Source organism: Chinchilla lanigera, unplaced genomic scaffold, assembly GCF_000276665.1.
Source record: "Chinchilla lanigera isolate Chin_1 unplaced genomic scaffold, ChiLan1.0 scaffold00001, whole genome shotgun sequence".
In the NCBI taxonomy this organism is placed as follows: domain Eukaryota; kingdom Metazoa; phylum Chordata; class Mammalia; order Rodentia; family Chinchillidae; genus Chinchilla; species Chinchilla lanigera.
In genome coordinates, this window is record NW_004955402.1 from 50,199,457 (window position 1) to 50,217,743 (window position 18,287).

General features: G+C 31.0%; 1 protein-coding gene across 1 annotated transcript in view; it reads right to left on the minus strand.

Annotated features, from left to right (window-relative positions):
- Cdh19 (cadherin 19, type 2) overlaps window positions 1–14,426 on the minus strand; it is a 102,976-nt gene extending 88,550 nt beyond the window's left edge. Inside the window, exon 1 of the mRNA XM_013511279.1 lies at window positions 14,272–14,426. The gene's annotated coding sequence lies outside the window, so the exon portion shown is untranslated. The remainder of the gene's footprint in view (window positions 1–14,271) is intronic.
- Window positions 14,427–18,287: the final 3,861 nt, after the last annotated feature.

Consider the following 18,287-nt stretch of genomic DNA (forward strand, 5'->3'; position numbering starts at 1 on the left):
ACTGGTAAGATTTAGAAAACTATGGAAACAAAATTTTCATAAAACTGAAGCACAGGCATGGAAAATATTAAATCAAGGTACATCATGATCAAATTACTCAAAACTGTTAATAAAGACAATATCTGAAATGTACTCAGTTTTATAAAAGAAGAAAGGAGGGAGATTTCTTCTAATGTATGGCACCTCACAAATGAAGTCAATAGCAATAAAATAATTGTTATGCTAAAATAGTTGGGAGTCATTAGAGGGGGCAAAAAAGATTTGAGCTATAATTTACCATACACAAAGTCACAAACCATACTTAAAAACTGAAGAGAAATCTTTGGGACATCATTGATAAAAGTTTCTTATAAACAATATCAAAAGTATGTTTGTTAAAAAGTGATAAATTAGACATAATTAAAATAGAGAAATTCTCTTCAAAAGATCCCATTTGATCTTGCAGGTATTGTAACAAATTGCTACAAAATCCACGGCTTTAGATGACATGCACATATTCTCTGGTTGTTCAAAATGTGTTTGACTGAGCTGAAACCAAGATGTCATCAAGTTGTCCTTCCAAAGAACTTCTAGAAGAGAATTCTTTGCCTCACATTTTCCAAATCTCTAGCTACAGTTCATTATTTGCATAGTTGGCATGCGATCATTTTCCCCAACAAATATTCCTCTGTTCCATTTTTATGTTGTTTTCTTCTTTGGTTGTTGGGTCATATTTCCCTCTCCTTTGTCTTAAGATGATGTCTGTGATTTACTTGAGAATCCGTGTGGATAATCCATGATAACCTCCCTATTGTAACTAAATCTCATATTTCCCCATTGCAGTAACATTCATAAATTTTAAGGAACAGGACAATGGTAACTTCTGCAGTGATATTTAGTCCACCCCAAATGGCAATATGAAAATAAAGGAACATGTCACAGACTGAAAAGGAGTATTTGTAACTGTGTATTAAAGACTTGTGGACAAAATGTAAAGGACTTCCAAAACATAATAAAAACCACTAAAAAGTTCTTTAAAATGGCAAAATATTTGGACAGAGATAAAAAAAAGAAAAGAACATTTTCTCTTTCAAAAGAAAAATACAAATTAAAATGACGTTGAGATACCATTAAGCTACTACGCTGGTGATATTTTGGAGAGACTGACCATCCTTAGTTTTGAAGAGATGGATGACTCCAATGTCTTTTTTGATGGTTTTATGGATGTAAAACTATGTTTTAAAAAATTCTATTCAATTTGAGAAAATGCAGTTTAATGTGTCTTGTTAATGATGCTAAACTTTTTGATTTATCAAAATAATGAAGAATAAATTAAAAAGCTATTTGAGGCACAACAGATAATATGCTTCTATTTTCGTTTTTATTTTTTATTTTTTAAATTTTTTTTCTGGTACTGGGAATCAAACTCACGACCTCGTGCTTGCTAGGCAGGCGCTGTGCTGCTGAGCTAAATCCCCAACTCGATAATATGCTTCTGATATGCTACAGTGTGCCATAATGTATAAAATGTTATATATATATTTTATCAAAGAAGTTGAAAGCTAATTTCCAGAGTCAACCTATGTTATACAAATAAAATAAAGAAAAGCAAAGGAAATAATTAAATGAATTGAAATTGTGAGTCTTTTTGAAGATTTATTACTTTCAATTTGATCTATAGAATATCAGGTTCTTGTTAGGAGTGTGTAATGTTGAATTTGTCCAGAGACACTGATGTAGAGTCTCCATCTCATCACATTACCCAATAGGTCTAAACCATCAAAGAATTCTTAAGAGCACTGGCCTAAGACAAGACTGATCCTGGTGATTTAATATCTACCTTGTTTACTAAAAAGAGTAGGCATATGGAAGGTACTGCCCTAGATTAAAATAGACTCAAGAGACACAAAGAGAGGATAATTCTTGGATTATCATTTTTACAAACTTTTTAAATTATGAGAATAAAAAATAAGCAACAAAAACTTTAAAAACAATATAGAATTTCAAAATAAGATGACTGGAAATTAACAATGATTGTTATATTGCATATTGTTATCTTCAAAGTAGTTGTTCAGATTACCAGATATAGGCATGAAAAATTGGTCAAATAATTAAGCATTAACTGTTCCTTTCAACAAACCAATAGAAATTAGTAGTACAATTATCTTAGTTATCTTATTTATATATATTTTTCCCTTCATTCTTTCTTTCTTTTCTCCTTTCCCCTATACCAGTTGTTCTTTCCTTTTGAGCAGCTTCACATTACTCAGGTATAAAGATAAACTCGAGGCTTTTATAGGTAAATTGATGCAAGTAGAGACCATACTCAAAGTGAAGGAAATCAAACTCACATGTGCAGACATTATATTGTCTCCCTAGTGTAAGAAACTGAAACAGTAAATAAAATCTGAAAAATACAATACTAACTTATTCTTATGGAGCAAAGAAAATGTAATGTGTAGAGTACTAAGTGAGCATGAGGATATACTGAAAAATATGTCTTTAATATTGCCATCCTATATTCTGAGTTGTATATAAATATGTTTTTTATATTGTCGTCATGTATCCTGAAACATACTAGTTTTGTAAATAACATAATGTCCAAATTTTTCTTTCACAATAAAATAAGAATGTATCCAAAATCATTGCTAGCAAATCTTGACAATAATTGCTGAAGTTATGTCACAAATATGTGAATAGATTTTTGTTTTTCACTCGTGTTTAAAATCTACATACCAAAACTAGTAAAAAAGTTACTACAAAATGTGAAATGTTGGACCAGATTCCATAAAAGCATTATATCAGCTACTGATAAAAGGGTATAATAAATAGATTCACTATATAATACTCATAAAATATAAATTTAAACAAATATTTTGGATATAATTTAGACAAAAAGTATATTTATCAAAGCGTTACTCTATAAATTAATAGTCGTATTTTACTTCATTGCACTTAAATGTGTATTTGACTACTGGGAGCAGGTATAAAGTGGATATATTTGAAAAATTATGAAGAATAACATCTAAATTAGAAGACCAAATGAAAGTAATTATGTAACTGTTGACAAATTACAAGGAAATACCTATGACACTCTCTACATGAAGAGATTCTGTATCATGGTGTATTAGGTATAAGAAAACTCACCTCCAAAGTGTTTTATGGTAATTATCATAATAGTAGAAAGTGAAATTGTTTTAAAGATTGTAGCCTATAGAAATGTCCTTTTCCTTTCTCCAAAATAACACCAAGTAAATAAGGTTGAACAATAGACATCATACAATATGCATGATAGTTCTTTATATGATATATATTTCTCAGATTGACTTAGTTGAAATATTTCATAAATTTAAAATTAAAAGTTAAATTGACATCAATTCACAATTCTACATTTCATCGAAGAGCAATGAAAACCATTTCCTTTGAAGCTTCTAATATACATACTTATATTCAAGACAAATTAATGAAATGATAGCAGTATTTTAGTTTGAATCATTAAATATTGTGGCTTTATTTTACTCTCTATTAGCTTTCTATAGTAGTCATGCATTTAAGGGGAAGGAAAAAGCCTTCTCAAATGTTAGTTCACTTCTGATTGAAGACTGATGGCAGCTGTCAACAGTGCTAGGCTGAGAAACATATCAGGCCGAGTCCAGGCAAATAAGGAAAAATGCTAACAATTAGGTCTGTCTGACACGGGCCTGGGAGAAACCGGCAGTGGCATTTCTGCCCCATACTTGTAATCCTGGTCATACTTTCCAATTAGAGGAATACTTTAATAAAAACCTCTATAAAACTTCAACTGGGAAAATAAATGCTAGTATTGTCTCATGTTAATACAGTTAGATATATTCTCTAATAGCTGATGTGTAGGCATAGTAGTAAAGTTTATTGATCAAGTTGTATAGTACAGTTTAAATTATAATTCCTCCAACAAATCAAAACATATTGGCATATTATTATCATGTAATGTAGCAAGTTAATATTTGAATGATATTTATCACAATCAGCATGTTAGAGTGAAGTAAAATTATTTAATTTTTAGTATTGAGTGTTTTAGTCTATTTAATCTAATGTATTACATCAAACAGGGAAGGATTTATATCCAGGAATTTTAAGTGACTGGCCCAATAGCAAATATTTATTTATAAGTAGAACAATGAGTAAAAAGCATACCTGTGCTTTACTGAATCAAAATACAGAGATATCTACCAACATTATAATATCTGTCATTGATATTTCAAATTATTTACTATGAAAAAAGATAAGTAAACTCCATTTTAATATCTGGACTATGCTTGAAGGTAATGTAGTAAAATAGTTTCTATTATCTCCCTTTAGGACACATCTTTCCCCTTGTTCTAAGCATTCCAGGTACAAAAAAACAACAACAACAAAAGAGAAAGTACGAATCAGAATGATGGATTTGGTGTCTGTGTGGGGGAAGATAACTTTCGAAGCTGGGGAAAAGTGGATGAGATAAATATAGAAAACTAATCCTATATGTGATCTTTTAAAAATCCAGGGAGAGGTGGCAGTCTCATAGCGTGACACGATACATAAAAACATTGAAATGGCTTTTTGGGAGCCACTAGCAGGAAATATAGAAAGAAATGTGTATGGAAATAGGCTGGGTTCATAAGTAAAAAAGGAAGCAATATTCTGGGCCAGAAATTGTAATAAACCATGTGCCAACTCTTTCTCCCAAAACATTCATTCCACGGAATTAGAATATGGATGATCTATGTCCCATGTTTGAACTCTCATGAAGCATATATTTTGCATATTTGCTTTCACAAAGATGTCCTTTTCTACAGTTAAAGCAACATAGAATATAATTGTAGCGCTGATGCCCTTCTTGACACTGCGCAACCTTTGCCTTCAGTATCTGTGCGGTGTCATAAGCTATGCAGCAACACATCCCCCTGCCTCCCTGCACCGGATGTCGTGAAGGGGATCTCTGAGCAGGCGCTGAACTGAGGATTAGTGAACAGCATATTTGGAGCGCTGCCAATATTCTAACTGAATGTGGAAAGTATTCTAGAATTAAAAGATTCCAGTCGTAAAATACAAAGTCTCATTTTTAAAAGAATTAATTATGCCACTTTTTTGAACTCTTTTACAAAGTACCAGCCTTTTGTTTCTGAATACTCCAAACCTGTTCATTTGAAACTGATACACCAAATTGGTCTTGCAGTTGAAAAAGAAACAAGTGAATAAGCACATTTAAATTTTCATATTAGTATAATATTATTTAGCCATTAAGTTGGGAGCTGGAAAGTCATTTTGTTAGCTAAAATAAAGGAATTAAATATACAAACGGTTCCTCTATTCTAAGAAAAAAATAGAGTAAAAAAATGCAGAGATGAAAACCTAGAGGATGATGCCCAAAAATGGAGATAGAAATCATCTTCGAATTGAGGAAGCATAAAATGATTAAAATTTCACCATATGTATTTGTATTTTTAATAGTTATTCAATCAATGCTTGAATGTACAAGACTTCATAATAATAGGCAAAGTTGTTTATATCAGGAGACAGTATTTAGCACCAAAGTGAAAATTGAGACAGTCACTGTCTACTCCCCATGGGTTTACTCAACTGCTTCATTGAGATGAAGTGTTCTAAACAGAGCTTTGGAGAATTAAGAGCAACATATATAGAGCAAGAATGGCTGGACAACTAAATCACGCCCTTTCTCTAATCGTTGTGAATATAGGCAATGGTTTAAGATGCCTCACAAAAATTGAGGATAATGGTAACTCTCATTCTGTAGAATTCTGATGTTAATGCTAAGGTGCTGCATTCAGAATTTGTTTGGCACATATTGTGCAGTAGGTTAAATGTACTTAAAAGAAATTAATAGAAGAATCATAAGATCTAGCGGTATCCATATTTCTCAACTTCTACATTTTTGGCTACTTTTATTTATGCAGCACACACATTCAAATAAAATCATTATAAATGACTATTGCAAATATAGCTTAGGATACTTGAATGTCACTATTTGTTTTCTAAGCATGGTTAAGTGATTATAACAAATAAACATTGTCATGCTTGAAGCAATGCTTTCTATTCCATGGACATATATAAGCTGAAAATGATCCCACTGTGACTCGGTACAATTATGTTTTCAAAGAAGACTAATTATGACTTTAGGGATGAAAATATTACAATCTATGCACTTATACTGTTTGAAACTGAATCTAATTAGAAATTGTCTTTTCTATGACCTCTTCTTGGTTATATAAAGATAATTATTCCATCTGTGAAAACTTATAAAAATATAATGCATTCTGGAAGGCTTGTAGGAAGCTGAAATACTAAATGCTACTAAGCCTAACTTCTCATAGAGAAAGCAGATGGGAATTAATGTAATGGCTCCATCTTTAGATGGCTATTGAGTAGGTTTGGCCAAAATGGTATAGCATAAGACTTACAATTTGTGATGGTAAGGAACTTTTAAAGATTTTTTAAAAATTTAAAAATTAAAAAAAACACTGTTAAAGCATTCTGCACTACCAATAAAATAACAAGATCTTTTTCATCATTTTAAAGAAGCAAATCTCACATTTTTATTAGGATCAAGATGTGTGAAGCAACCAAGTGCTATCAAGACTTATGTAAATCTAAGTTAATTAGGGCTCCTGGGGTCATAAGTTGTGATATTATTACAGACAGTCTTAATTATGCTCTCTTACATACTGAGGGTTTCTTTATAAAAAAGTGAAGGCTATGAAGTGTCTACTTGCAGCACCGTGTGTTCTATAAGCACCTCTATAATACCTACCGGAGAGTTCAGACTATATTTCTTATACATTTTAAAAACTAAAACAATACTCATATTGAAAATGTATGCTGGTTGTGAATGTACTTGAAATCTTATCTGCATACATAGAGAAGTAAGGATAATGGTACTAGAAACTGTTAGGTAAACACAGCTTCTTTTGTTGAACTGATTTGAGTGAAATATCTGTAGAGATCTGTATTACCTTTGTCCTATTTCTTATTTTGATATCAACCTTTATATATAATTCCCATTTACTTTTATTCTATATTGCTACTTGTTTTTTGCACTACAATAGTACTTTTCAGTGAAATAATTTGAATTGTCTAATAAGTATATGGAATCATGGGAAATTTCAGGATATTGGGATGTGCCATTTGACCTAGCTATTCCCCTTCTGGATATTTCCCCAGAAGAAGTAAAAACTCCATACCACAGTGATATATATATGCACTCATGTTATAGCAGCACAATCTGTATTAGCTAAATTTTGAAAACAACTCAAATGCCCAACAAATGAGAAATGGATAAAAAAAAAAAATGTATACTACTCAGCGACAAAGAAGGATAAACTTGAGACTTTTATGGGTAAATAGATGCAACTTGAGGCAATATTCATAAATGAAATAAATCAGACTCACGTGTTTAAACATTGTATTGTATCCCTTGTGTGAGAAGCTCAAAAAGTAAATGAGATCCAATGTGTACAATAGATATTGTGAGATGGTAAGAAACTGTTCAAAAGGGGGGAGAAACTGGGACGGCAGAAAGGAGAAAAGAAGGAAGGAAAAACAAAAGAAATATATACATGCCTAGGGACATGGCTTTCCAGTATACCTTTATAGTGCTCAGACACTCAAAGGCTTCTGGAGCCATGGTACAAACAGGCATGGCTACTGCTTATATTGACTCCAGACTTTGGCATCCTCCCTGTAATGCTGATTTCATAAAAGGCAGAATGCAATGTTGTGGGGTCATGAAGACTTCCAGCCAGATTTGAAAGGGAGGCCTGAAACACCAGGAAAAGTTGTATGACAAGGTCAGAGGACACTACAGGAATACATGGGAGAGCCATGTGCAAAGCCTCAAATCTGTGATCAAGGCTTATGTGGACACCCCAGGAACTTGCAAGGTTAGGAATATGAGACATATGCAGAAGAAACCTGCAGCCAGCAAGTGGTCCCAGCCCATGAGAAAGGCCACTTGTTCTGCAAATGGGAAGGTCATGGGATGCAGCTGCCAAGCACTTTGAAGTTCACAGCTCACCATCACTTCCTCTCATGCCAGACTTGAAGTTTATGGAATTAATATTTGCTGTTTTCTATCTTGGTCATGTCATGGTTGGATTCTTTTCCACCACTTAGTCTTTCCTTCTGGAAATCAAACGCTTAACTTTTACATTTTTTTAAAATCTTTGGAATATTTAATATTTCTTTCAGAATTTTACAAAGGCTGACAGCTTCAAGGTTGTCTTGAGTATCAGAGGGAGATATTCTACTTGCATCTTTGAGCAATGCTAGAACTGTTGAGAAATTAGGGGAGGAACTAGTGCAGTCTTAGTGGTACTTTCTTATGTTAGGCAGAATTATCTTTCATTTGAATATTAAGTATGATTTAAGCAAATGTGCTTGACATCAAGGTAACAAAGGGTAGATCGTCTTTGACTGCAAACTTGATTGTCAATTTGTTTGGCTTAAGAGATGCTTGGATTAGGGACTCGGGATTTAGCTCAGCGGCAAAAGCACCTGGCTGGCAAGTGCAAGGTCGTGAGTTTGGTTCCCAGTACCGGAGAAAAACCAAAAAAAAAAAAAAAAAGAGAGAGATGCCCGGATTCGTAAAATTCTTTGCTGGCTGTGCCTAGATGGTCAGCTAATGGGATATGGAGACTATGTTTGATATCCGGTCCCTATCTCTCCAACTCCCTTTATTTTTGTACTAATGTATTGCTTCCATAATATTTACCACTTAGTAAAGTATTTGAGGAACGGTACTCAAAATTAAAGTGCCAAAGATTAAGATAACATATGAAGATAAGTGGAATCTCTCATACTTACTTACACTGCAATTAATAGTTAGGGGTCTTCCCTGTGTAATTGCCCTACAAATTGAAGGAGCAGGGTATGACCATTTCTCCAGGCCCATGTCTTCACTTTATCCTGCCTTCAGTTTATCATTTTGACTCTTGAAGAGGCAGAGTTTCATGGAACCTCAGATCATCTTTTATTTTGTAAGGGTGATTCTGCAACAGTTACTTTCTTGTTGCCAAATTATAGCTAGATGTTTGCTATAAAGACACAGACTGAGAGGATATGATAGTAGACAAATGCACATCAGGAGATAAAGAATTGAATCAAACTGTAATTCCCAACAATATCCTTGTTGTAATACATTATTTATTCATTATTAAAAGAACCAATACAACTGGTAAAGACCTGAAGAGAAATTTTAGGAGTGATTCTCAAATATCAGAAATTTGAAAAGGTTACTAGCCATGAAAACAAATGAATTTAAAGATGAATCATTCAAAATAGCTGCTCACTGAAAAAAACAAAGGTGGGAGATCATAGCAATGGGAGTTTGGGAGGTAATGAGGAATTTTATGAGACAGAAAGTATAGTGATTGAAAATGGATTATATGGCAATTAAATGAGAAGTAACAAAAATTTTGTGGCAAAGAAAATGACATTACTCAAGTAAACACTTGCTAAAATGATTTTTATGATCATAGTAATATGGATTAAGATAAAAGATAATTATCATGATTTCTTTGATTCTCTATGACTTTAAAAATACATTCAAGTGTATAACACTACTGAAGGACAAATAATATTAAGATAATTCATATTCAGATTAATTGCAAACAGATAAATGATTTCACAGTTGACAATTATGTTCTAAAATCTAGAAAAAAGTTGTAATAAAATTTTGAATCCCAAAATGAAACACATATTTCAAAGAAAATATTCTAAAAGGTAAATGAAGATATATTATTGCTTGGCAGAAAGATGATTTTGAAAGAATATTGCTTTGTAATAAGAATTATTTTAGTTACACTTTCATAATGGAAAAATAAATGTTTTCTTAATGTTTTTTACATATTCTACATAATTCCCCAAAACTGCATTACTTGTTTGAATAACTAAATGACTTCACATTTTTAAAATTTGTTTTTGTCATAAAATATTCTAAATATAAATTTTAAAACTAGAATGGATCATTAACCACAATGTTTAATACTTTTTATCTTTTGGTGATATTATTTCATGATTTTCCTGTATTAACAGTATGTAGATTATGAGAAAGCAACTTATTAAGCATAACATGGGGAATATATCATAAAATATATTAGTCACATGCATATTAATTAAAATTTTTACTTAGTGATTCCTAAAATGGGAAACTTAGGTATGCTTTAATTTTATGTAAATACTCACATAGAAAAAAATTTTCAAGTTTTTTTTAAATACAGAAACTATTACAGTATATACACGTTTTGAGTTTGTAATGAATGATTGTGGGCTTATTTTGTACAGTTTTAAATTATGTGGCTTATAAGCCAAATTAAATTTCTCAGTGGGTAAGGAGACAAAATATTGTGTAGGAAGGAATGATATTCCCACATGAAATAATTTCTCAACTTATATTTAAATATGTTACTTTTGACATCATTTGTTTATAATTCATAGAAATGAGTTAATCATTATCTTGGAAAATTTGTAATATTTTACCTACACCAGTATACTTTTACATGCATTGTCTTCCTCTAGAAAACAAAAGTGCAATACCTTTATAATATAATTCTACATAGTATCATAAATTCAAAGAGAACAATTAGATTTTAAACATTGACCTAGAAATTCATAGATGGAGATATACACATGCATACAAATACTCAATGACAACATTGCTTTATATTTTTAAATATACCTTAAATCAAATGTAATATAAGCAACTGTGTTAAATATTTTCTATAAAATATATTGTATTTACTATAAATGATGTAATAAATTTGTCACAAGATATACATGCAACGTGAAAATATATACATATAGACAAACACATGCAACATATATAAAAATGTATGTAAAATGTATAAATATATGTATATATTCTTATTTACAAACAAGTAAATTTCAAGTCAAATTTTAACTTAAGCGCTGGTTAAAACAAAAATTATATAAGGAAAAACCAGTGTATTACATAGATACAAAAGCAAAAATATTATTTAGGAAAAAAAGATATAGGTATATTCAAAGGAAAACATTGTCGTTTTTTTTCTTTTGCCTCAAACATTACAAAGAAAGAATTGTATTTTGCATACCATTGCAACAGCAATTTGAGGTACTGTCAAGAAGTATTTGCTTAGTGACAAGCAATAATACTCTGTTCAAAATTCAAAGAAAGATGTTGCTATATCTTTTTCTCCTTATGTTTTTAGTTTTCTAGTCACATGTTTTCCTGTCTGTATCTTTGGTTGTATCATCTTTTTATCAGAGAATATTATAGGCTTCACTAGAAATTTTTAGGAATAAAGTAGATAACAAAGCCTTTGAAACAATGTATCTATAGTGTGATTTAAAGGCAGAAAAATGTTGACGTCCTCATTTCTTGTGATTTGTGTATAGCTTGGTGATTGCCAAAGGAATGACATTTCTGAATTTTACACGTGGAGAAAATTACCTATATTATTATAAAGTATGACTGATACCAAAATTATTCCTCCCTTTAAAACACTATCTTGCAAATCTAAATATTTTTATTATGTAACTGTTTAGAATTCAGACAAAAATAAAATGTGAACTCATTCATACATGTTTATAATTCACTGCTAAAATAGCATTTCAAATTTGACTTGATATGCCAAAGTAGTGTTTCTGAAAACTACATGTTTTCTTTAATCTTATGATATGCTTTGATAATTTAGGAAGTAATTATGAGTAATTAATGTGACAAATTCAGACAAAAATATTCATGAATTACTAATTGTAGGATATTGTTCAAAGTGAGAACAGTATCCTCTTGATGATTAATATCACTGTCTTCAAAAGATTATGCATTATTTGAAAAAGAAATTGCCTTGTTATAAGCTTTGAAAAATGAGTTTTAGAATACTTTGCTGATTCTGTCTGCTGAATGGTGGTGATACTGGAATACACCTTCTCTGACACTGTGCTTTGTTTTAGCGCCAAACAGTGTTTTAGTCAATTTGGCAAAAGAACCTGAGTTATCAAATCTTTAAATTGTCATAAATAGAAAAGAGATTGTTAGTAAATTTGATGCTTATTACAACCTGAATCTATTATACTGAAATGAAAGTGTGCATGTTGGAAGAAAATGTACAATAAAGGAAGATAATGTACATTAAAATGTACAAGTTCTGTTTCCTCTGTTCACTCATGAGATCCTCAAACAATAAAATACCAGCTATAGAATCTAATGAAAATATGGTATGCAAAGGAATCGATACACTCTTTTGAAGAATGTAACACATTTATTCCTATTGGATTCTTACTCAAAAAGATATGTTAAGTACTGTTACTTAATGTTGTAAACACATGAATATTTAAAGAGTATATATACTAAGATCATGAGTTCCAAAGATAGTATTAATTTATATTTACTTGTAGATTATCACTTATAAAGTAAAAGCAGTAGCATTATGAGAAATTCCTGGGGTGACTGTGGTGTTTTAAAAATGTATGGAAGAAATTAATGCACATCAGTTCTTCTCATTTTAGACGTCTAAAGCAAATTTATTTTTAACAAATAAAAATGTAAAATTCTATGTATTAATGGATTTAATATTATTTTATATGATAAACATATATTGTATAATATTTAAACAAAGTTACATATATTTATCTTCCTCAAACATCATTTCTTTATGGTAAACCTTTCAAAGCATGAATCATTTTAAAACATCTTCAATTTTTGATAATTTAATCAAATTATTTAAAAATTTTCTTATAAAGCAGTACCTTGTAAAGATTCCAAAGTAGAAAAATTAATAAATAAAAAAGGAAGTGGATAACATATCTTAACAATTCTATAAATTAAGAATGTCTTGTGAGTGTGTATGTAAGTATGTTTTTGTGTAAATGTGTTTAAATATCTTACTAGGTGTGGGGCTGGGGATTTAGCTCCGGGGCACAGCGCCTGCCTGGCAAGCATGAGGTCGTGAGTTTGATTCCCGGTACCGGAAAAAGAAAAAAATCTTACTATGTGCATATTTAAAAACTTACTAAAATAGTGGGGTATAAGATGCAGGTATAATTTACATAAATATGTGATATATTCATTAATTATTACATACCTTTAGTAAAGTAGCAAATATATGTAAAGTAGAAGAGGTCAAGAGATCTCTAAATTCTATAGAGCACTTAAAACTTTTGAATAGTATTAGACTTTTAAGTTTTAAATATTTGTCCATTTAAGAAACAAGTATATTGGCTATTACATTGATAACTAGAAATGTTCATATCATGTTGAACATTACAGCAAGCTTCTGTACTTGAGATAATTTAAAATATCTGAAGGGTATATAACAAGTAATGTGACTTCAACATTAATAAAATTTATTACATAAAATTTGCTTGATATTGTAAATGCATTCAAAGTCTAAATATATTGTTAATACAAAAATTATATCTTCCTTAGAGGTATATTAACTCAATAAGTGATGTTTTAGAGCAGAACTATCGCATTACATGCTAAAAATATTTTTGTTGTTGAACATTTCATGCCATTTTATATATTCTTATTAAATACATTTACAAACATTGAAATATTCTATTAAATTTAATAAAATAAAAATTAAATGTATCAAATTGAAATTGATTCACAAAGGTCTTTTATTTTCTTTTCTTAACTAATTATTTGTTTATATTTGATTATTCTTTTAATTATATATAACTGATATAATGCATATGCAAATATCTATCCATTAGATTAGTATGCATTTAAATTCATGATACTCAATATTTTGATTTTACTTCATTATAATTATTACAGAATTCTTAGTTATTTAAAATTTTTGGTTAAGAACTGTGAAAGATAATACAAAGTTTGATAGCAAAAGAAGAAGGCAAAGTGAAAGTAATAATTATGTGTTAATTTTGTTAAATTTGACTGTGAAGAAATACTTAGTGGCATTAAAATATGTCATAATTTGAAAACATTATTCATAATACCTGATATAACAAGTGACAATACATGACAAGTTACAAAATAAAATCCCGGAGAAAGAAAAATGTGCAGTAGCTATCCATTCGTTCAAGATAACAAAATTTAAAATACCTTAAACTGTGAGCAACTTTGCAAGTTTTTTCTCTCAACCAGCATCATAGCAATGAAAATTTTTTTCCACATATTTTTCTTTAAAAAGTTCAACATACACGTCATGATCTCAAATTTGTTTGGAAACATTTTCTTCTAAAGTTCAAAATAGCACCAGTTTTTAAAGTACTTTTTGGGAATATCTAGTCAATGCACTATCACAACCTTACCTTTAAAGCTTCAAATTCCAGGACTTTGAAGGAAGTTGAAATTCAAACTTCTTATGAAATGCATGAGGAATAGCGGGAAAGACCGCACTTAATTGGCTCACTGGCTCCTCAGCAAAATTTCGATATGCCGCGTTGCTCTGAGCTGCAGACATTGTGCTTTTAGTGCCACAACAATGTCAGTGTGTTACTGCTTACTCAATGCTATTTTGGGATCTCTGAGTACAGCCACGAACACTGAGCCTTTTGTGCATATATCATAAAGGCACTCTGATATTCTTCCATAGTCTAGGATGAAAATGCAGACAGCTAAGCTAGTAGTATGAGCTGACTAACCCTTTTTTTTTTTTTTTCTATCTTTTTCCTAATAATCAGCAGCAAAAGAAAATAAAGTATTTATTAGCCTGGGGTGACAAGGAGGGAATTCAACCTCTGTGAAAGAATTCTGAAAGTGGAAAGAAAGTGCAGCCGGCTTGGGGATTAGCTGATGAAACAAATGATCGGTTTAAAGCAGGCACAAAAATTGCTAAAAGGAGAAAAGATTTTGCATTGTTTGTCTAGGCCTTCTGACTGGTTCTTACTCAGTTATTTCCTAAGGATTCAAGGAAAATACATACTGAGAGGGCAGTGTCTAAATGATAATAAATTCTCATTCATCCTGGGTTTATTTGTTAAATAAAGTTGTTTATTATTTTACTCAGACTCACAATTTCATTTTGTTATGAAGCGATATTATTTTTGTTATAAAATACATACTTTTTCTCTGTTCTGTTTACTCTGTGCTGTATTTTTAAGTAAATTTTTTTATTCAAATCAGAGATTATTTAAAAATACTATAAGCATTGCCTTATAGTGAATTCATGCCTATAAAACCATATTCTAGGGCTTAAATACGCAATTATTGTAAGGAGAGAGCTTCCAATTTCAGAAATACACTTAAGCCCTGCAAAATGGGTCTATATGCAGGTCTTTTTCTAAATCACAATAAGGGAAAGTAAGAGAAGGAAGAAATTACAACTTGTAAAAATTATGTTATATTTTGTCATTAGTTCATAATAAGAAAATTTTACAGTTATTATTTGAAAAAAATCAGGTGCCTCTGAACTTGAAACAAAACCAAAGAAAATCAATTTTTCCACTTAATATCTTACAGGAAGTGCTATTTAATGAGCTTATTTATTTATTTACTTATTGTCCCAACATTTTAGGGGCAGATATACTTTATTTAAAGTATGTATATTACTAATATACCCACATTTAATACATGTAGTTTGGTACAAATTTTTGCAGTCACACCGGACCAAAATGATGATAGATAGATGATAGATAGATAAATAGATGATAGACTGCAGTCACATTGGACCAAAATGATGATAGATAGATAGATAGATAGATAGATAGATAGATAGATGATAGATAGATAAAGATATTTGCCAAAAAATGTAAAGAGTAAACACACTGTAGAAAAACTTGTATAAAGTGCACATTCTCTTGATTTAAGACTTTTATGCAGACCTTTATCTATGGGGGACCCCAAAGGATGTTGTATATCACAGAAAATCCACTACACTGCCTTAAAGGAGACATTGAAAATACATGTACAGCAATCTCAATGACCAAAATTACCCAAGCACCAGTTTGCTGTGCTAATAAATGACTCACATTTAATGGCCACCACTTTGAACACCTTTGTAATTGTAGAAGTCAAAGGTAACTTGTTTGAATCTCATGGTATCTCAATAAATTTATTCTCAAAATATTTATAAGTCTTTCTTTTCCTGAAGGCAGATCCTGTCTACAACTATATATATATTTTAATTTTAATTTTAATTCTTGTAACTGACTATATATCAACTCATAGATTATCAGTTGCACTGATAACATAGTATTTAGGTTTGCTATCTTGACACAACCCATATAAAACAAAGGATTTTTGTTTGTTTGTTTTCCTATGAAAAGTTTTTCAGTGCTTTTATGGCCATTTAAGTATTGTCTGGCATGAAAGGATGGATGAGTCTATGTTTCAGGTCCTAGTGGTGGTGATGGGTCTTCTCTATGTGCATATAGCTCCTGACCCATAGTATATAGCCTTTGTCTGACTCTATAAGTTGATGTCAATGTGATATTAACATCTGCTCAACGTGAAGATTCTCCTTCCTCAACCAGGCTCATTTGGATCCATTGTATTGAATTTAGCCAGTTTTAAACAATTTGGGATGGGTCTGGGGGCAATTTTTAATTTATCTTCTCATGATATTGATCTATGCAGTAAACTCTTTAAATTAATTTTCCTTCTCAAATTTGGTAACTATGGTGACAGAACGAATTGGCTGTAAGTCTCATTGTGTTGTCATATTCTGAGATAGCAAGTAATATTTCTGGATTTTAAAGACCTTAAAGATATCTAAAGTGTCCTAATGTTCACACTCCCTTGAGAGTTGGGTAGGGAAAACAGTGATTAGGAGAAAAACTGCAACTGCACTAGAAGTCCTTTTCTTTCTTATTTTTCCCAGGTCTACACCATTCATAGTATTAAGGCGAAAACTAGATCTGATGTCATCATACTCCTCTTTTATAAATACAGTGCTCCTTGCTCCACTCTCCCTCTTAATGTGAAATCCATTATGCAAAAACTTACTAATGTTATTCTTTGCCTCCTTAAAAGTCTGAAAGTAAAATAAACCTAGCAATACTTATGTGACAAGACAAAGTTTCATTTACAAAGCTAAACTCTTACAAATCAAAATCATTGGATTACAAAAGTATTTATTTTGATATGGATTTAAAACACAGTTAATAATTCAATATCTTCTTTGATTTTGTTGCATTCATTTACCTTCTGGAGTAATAAATGCTCCTGATTCAATAGTTGGAAAGGTAACCAATATAAAAACTTATTATCTGAAAATATCTCTCTCATTAACCTATGTAGAGTACAAAATGGTGAGCTTTCTCAGATTCTTCCCAGAACTTTAGAAAATATTAAACTTCTAACACAGAATAAATCATTAGTCTTTATTATGAAATCCTTGCCTTCCTCCTGCTCCACTGAAAACTTTAGTCATGTGCTTTTAACATATATTTTTCTTACCCATTCATCTTTGCTTCTTGACTTATCTTGTTGTTACTGTCTTGAGCATTTATTAAAAATTATCATTACACAGAGCGCTCACAATATATTAACACATATGTTGCAAAACAAGCCAAATTCTATATCTGGCTGCTCTTTCCAGTTACTATTTGCGAGGACAGCGGGTCGTGTGTTGACTTATAGCTGAAATTTGCTCTTTGCTGTCATTTCTCTATGATCTTCTTTGTTTCTGTTTATTCTCAGGAATGTCTATATCTTAATTCATCTCATGCAATATAATATGGTGATCAACACAGTTCCTGAGTAGACATTCATCTACTGCCTCAATGGCTGCAGCTCATCCACTGTGGTTCATCATTTTACCTATGTAGTTAAAAGAGGTTAATGTAGGGGCAAAATTAGTCTACCTTCTTTCCAATAAGGATGAGTTGGTCACTGTCCATTTAACCATATTTTCTTACTTATTTAAGAGTGAAAAAAAGCTTTTTGAGTAGAAAAATGTATGAACTATGACATCACCATCTTATTTTAAGAATATTTTAGCTACCAAGCAGACAACATAAAAACTGTAAAAACTTACAATTTAAACAATGACTTGACCAGTGCAGTAAGGAAATGTGATCCGAACACTGGGAGGTCACTTAAGTTAAAAGGTTATTTGATCCAGTGTTTTCGTACTGCAGTCTGTTAACCAGTGTCTTCTTTCTCTTCCTTTGGTTCTGTTAGGAGTAAGCAACTTTTCCTCAAACATGCCAAGCACTTCCAATTTTGTCTACTTGTCTAAAATTATCATTGTCTTATGTATTAATAAGTGATGCAAACAAAATTATTATAGCTATCATTTTTTTACTTGGGAGTAAGAACTACTTGGTGATTAACATTCATTCTCCAAAATCAGGATGGGGAAGTTGAACTTAGATGGTAACCA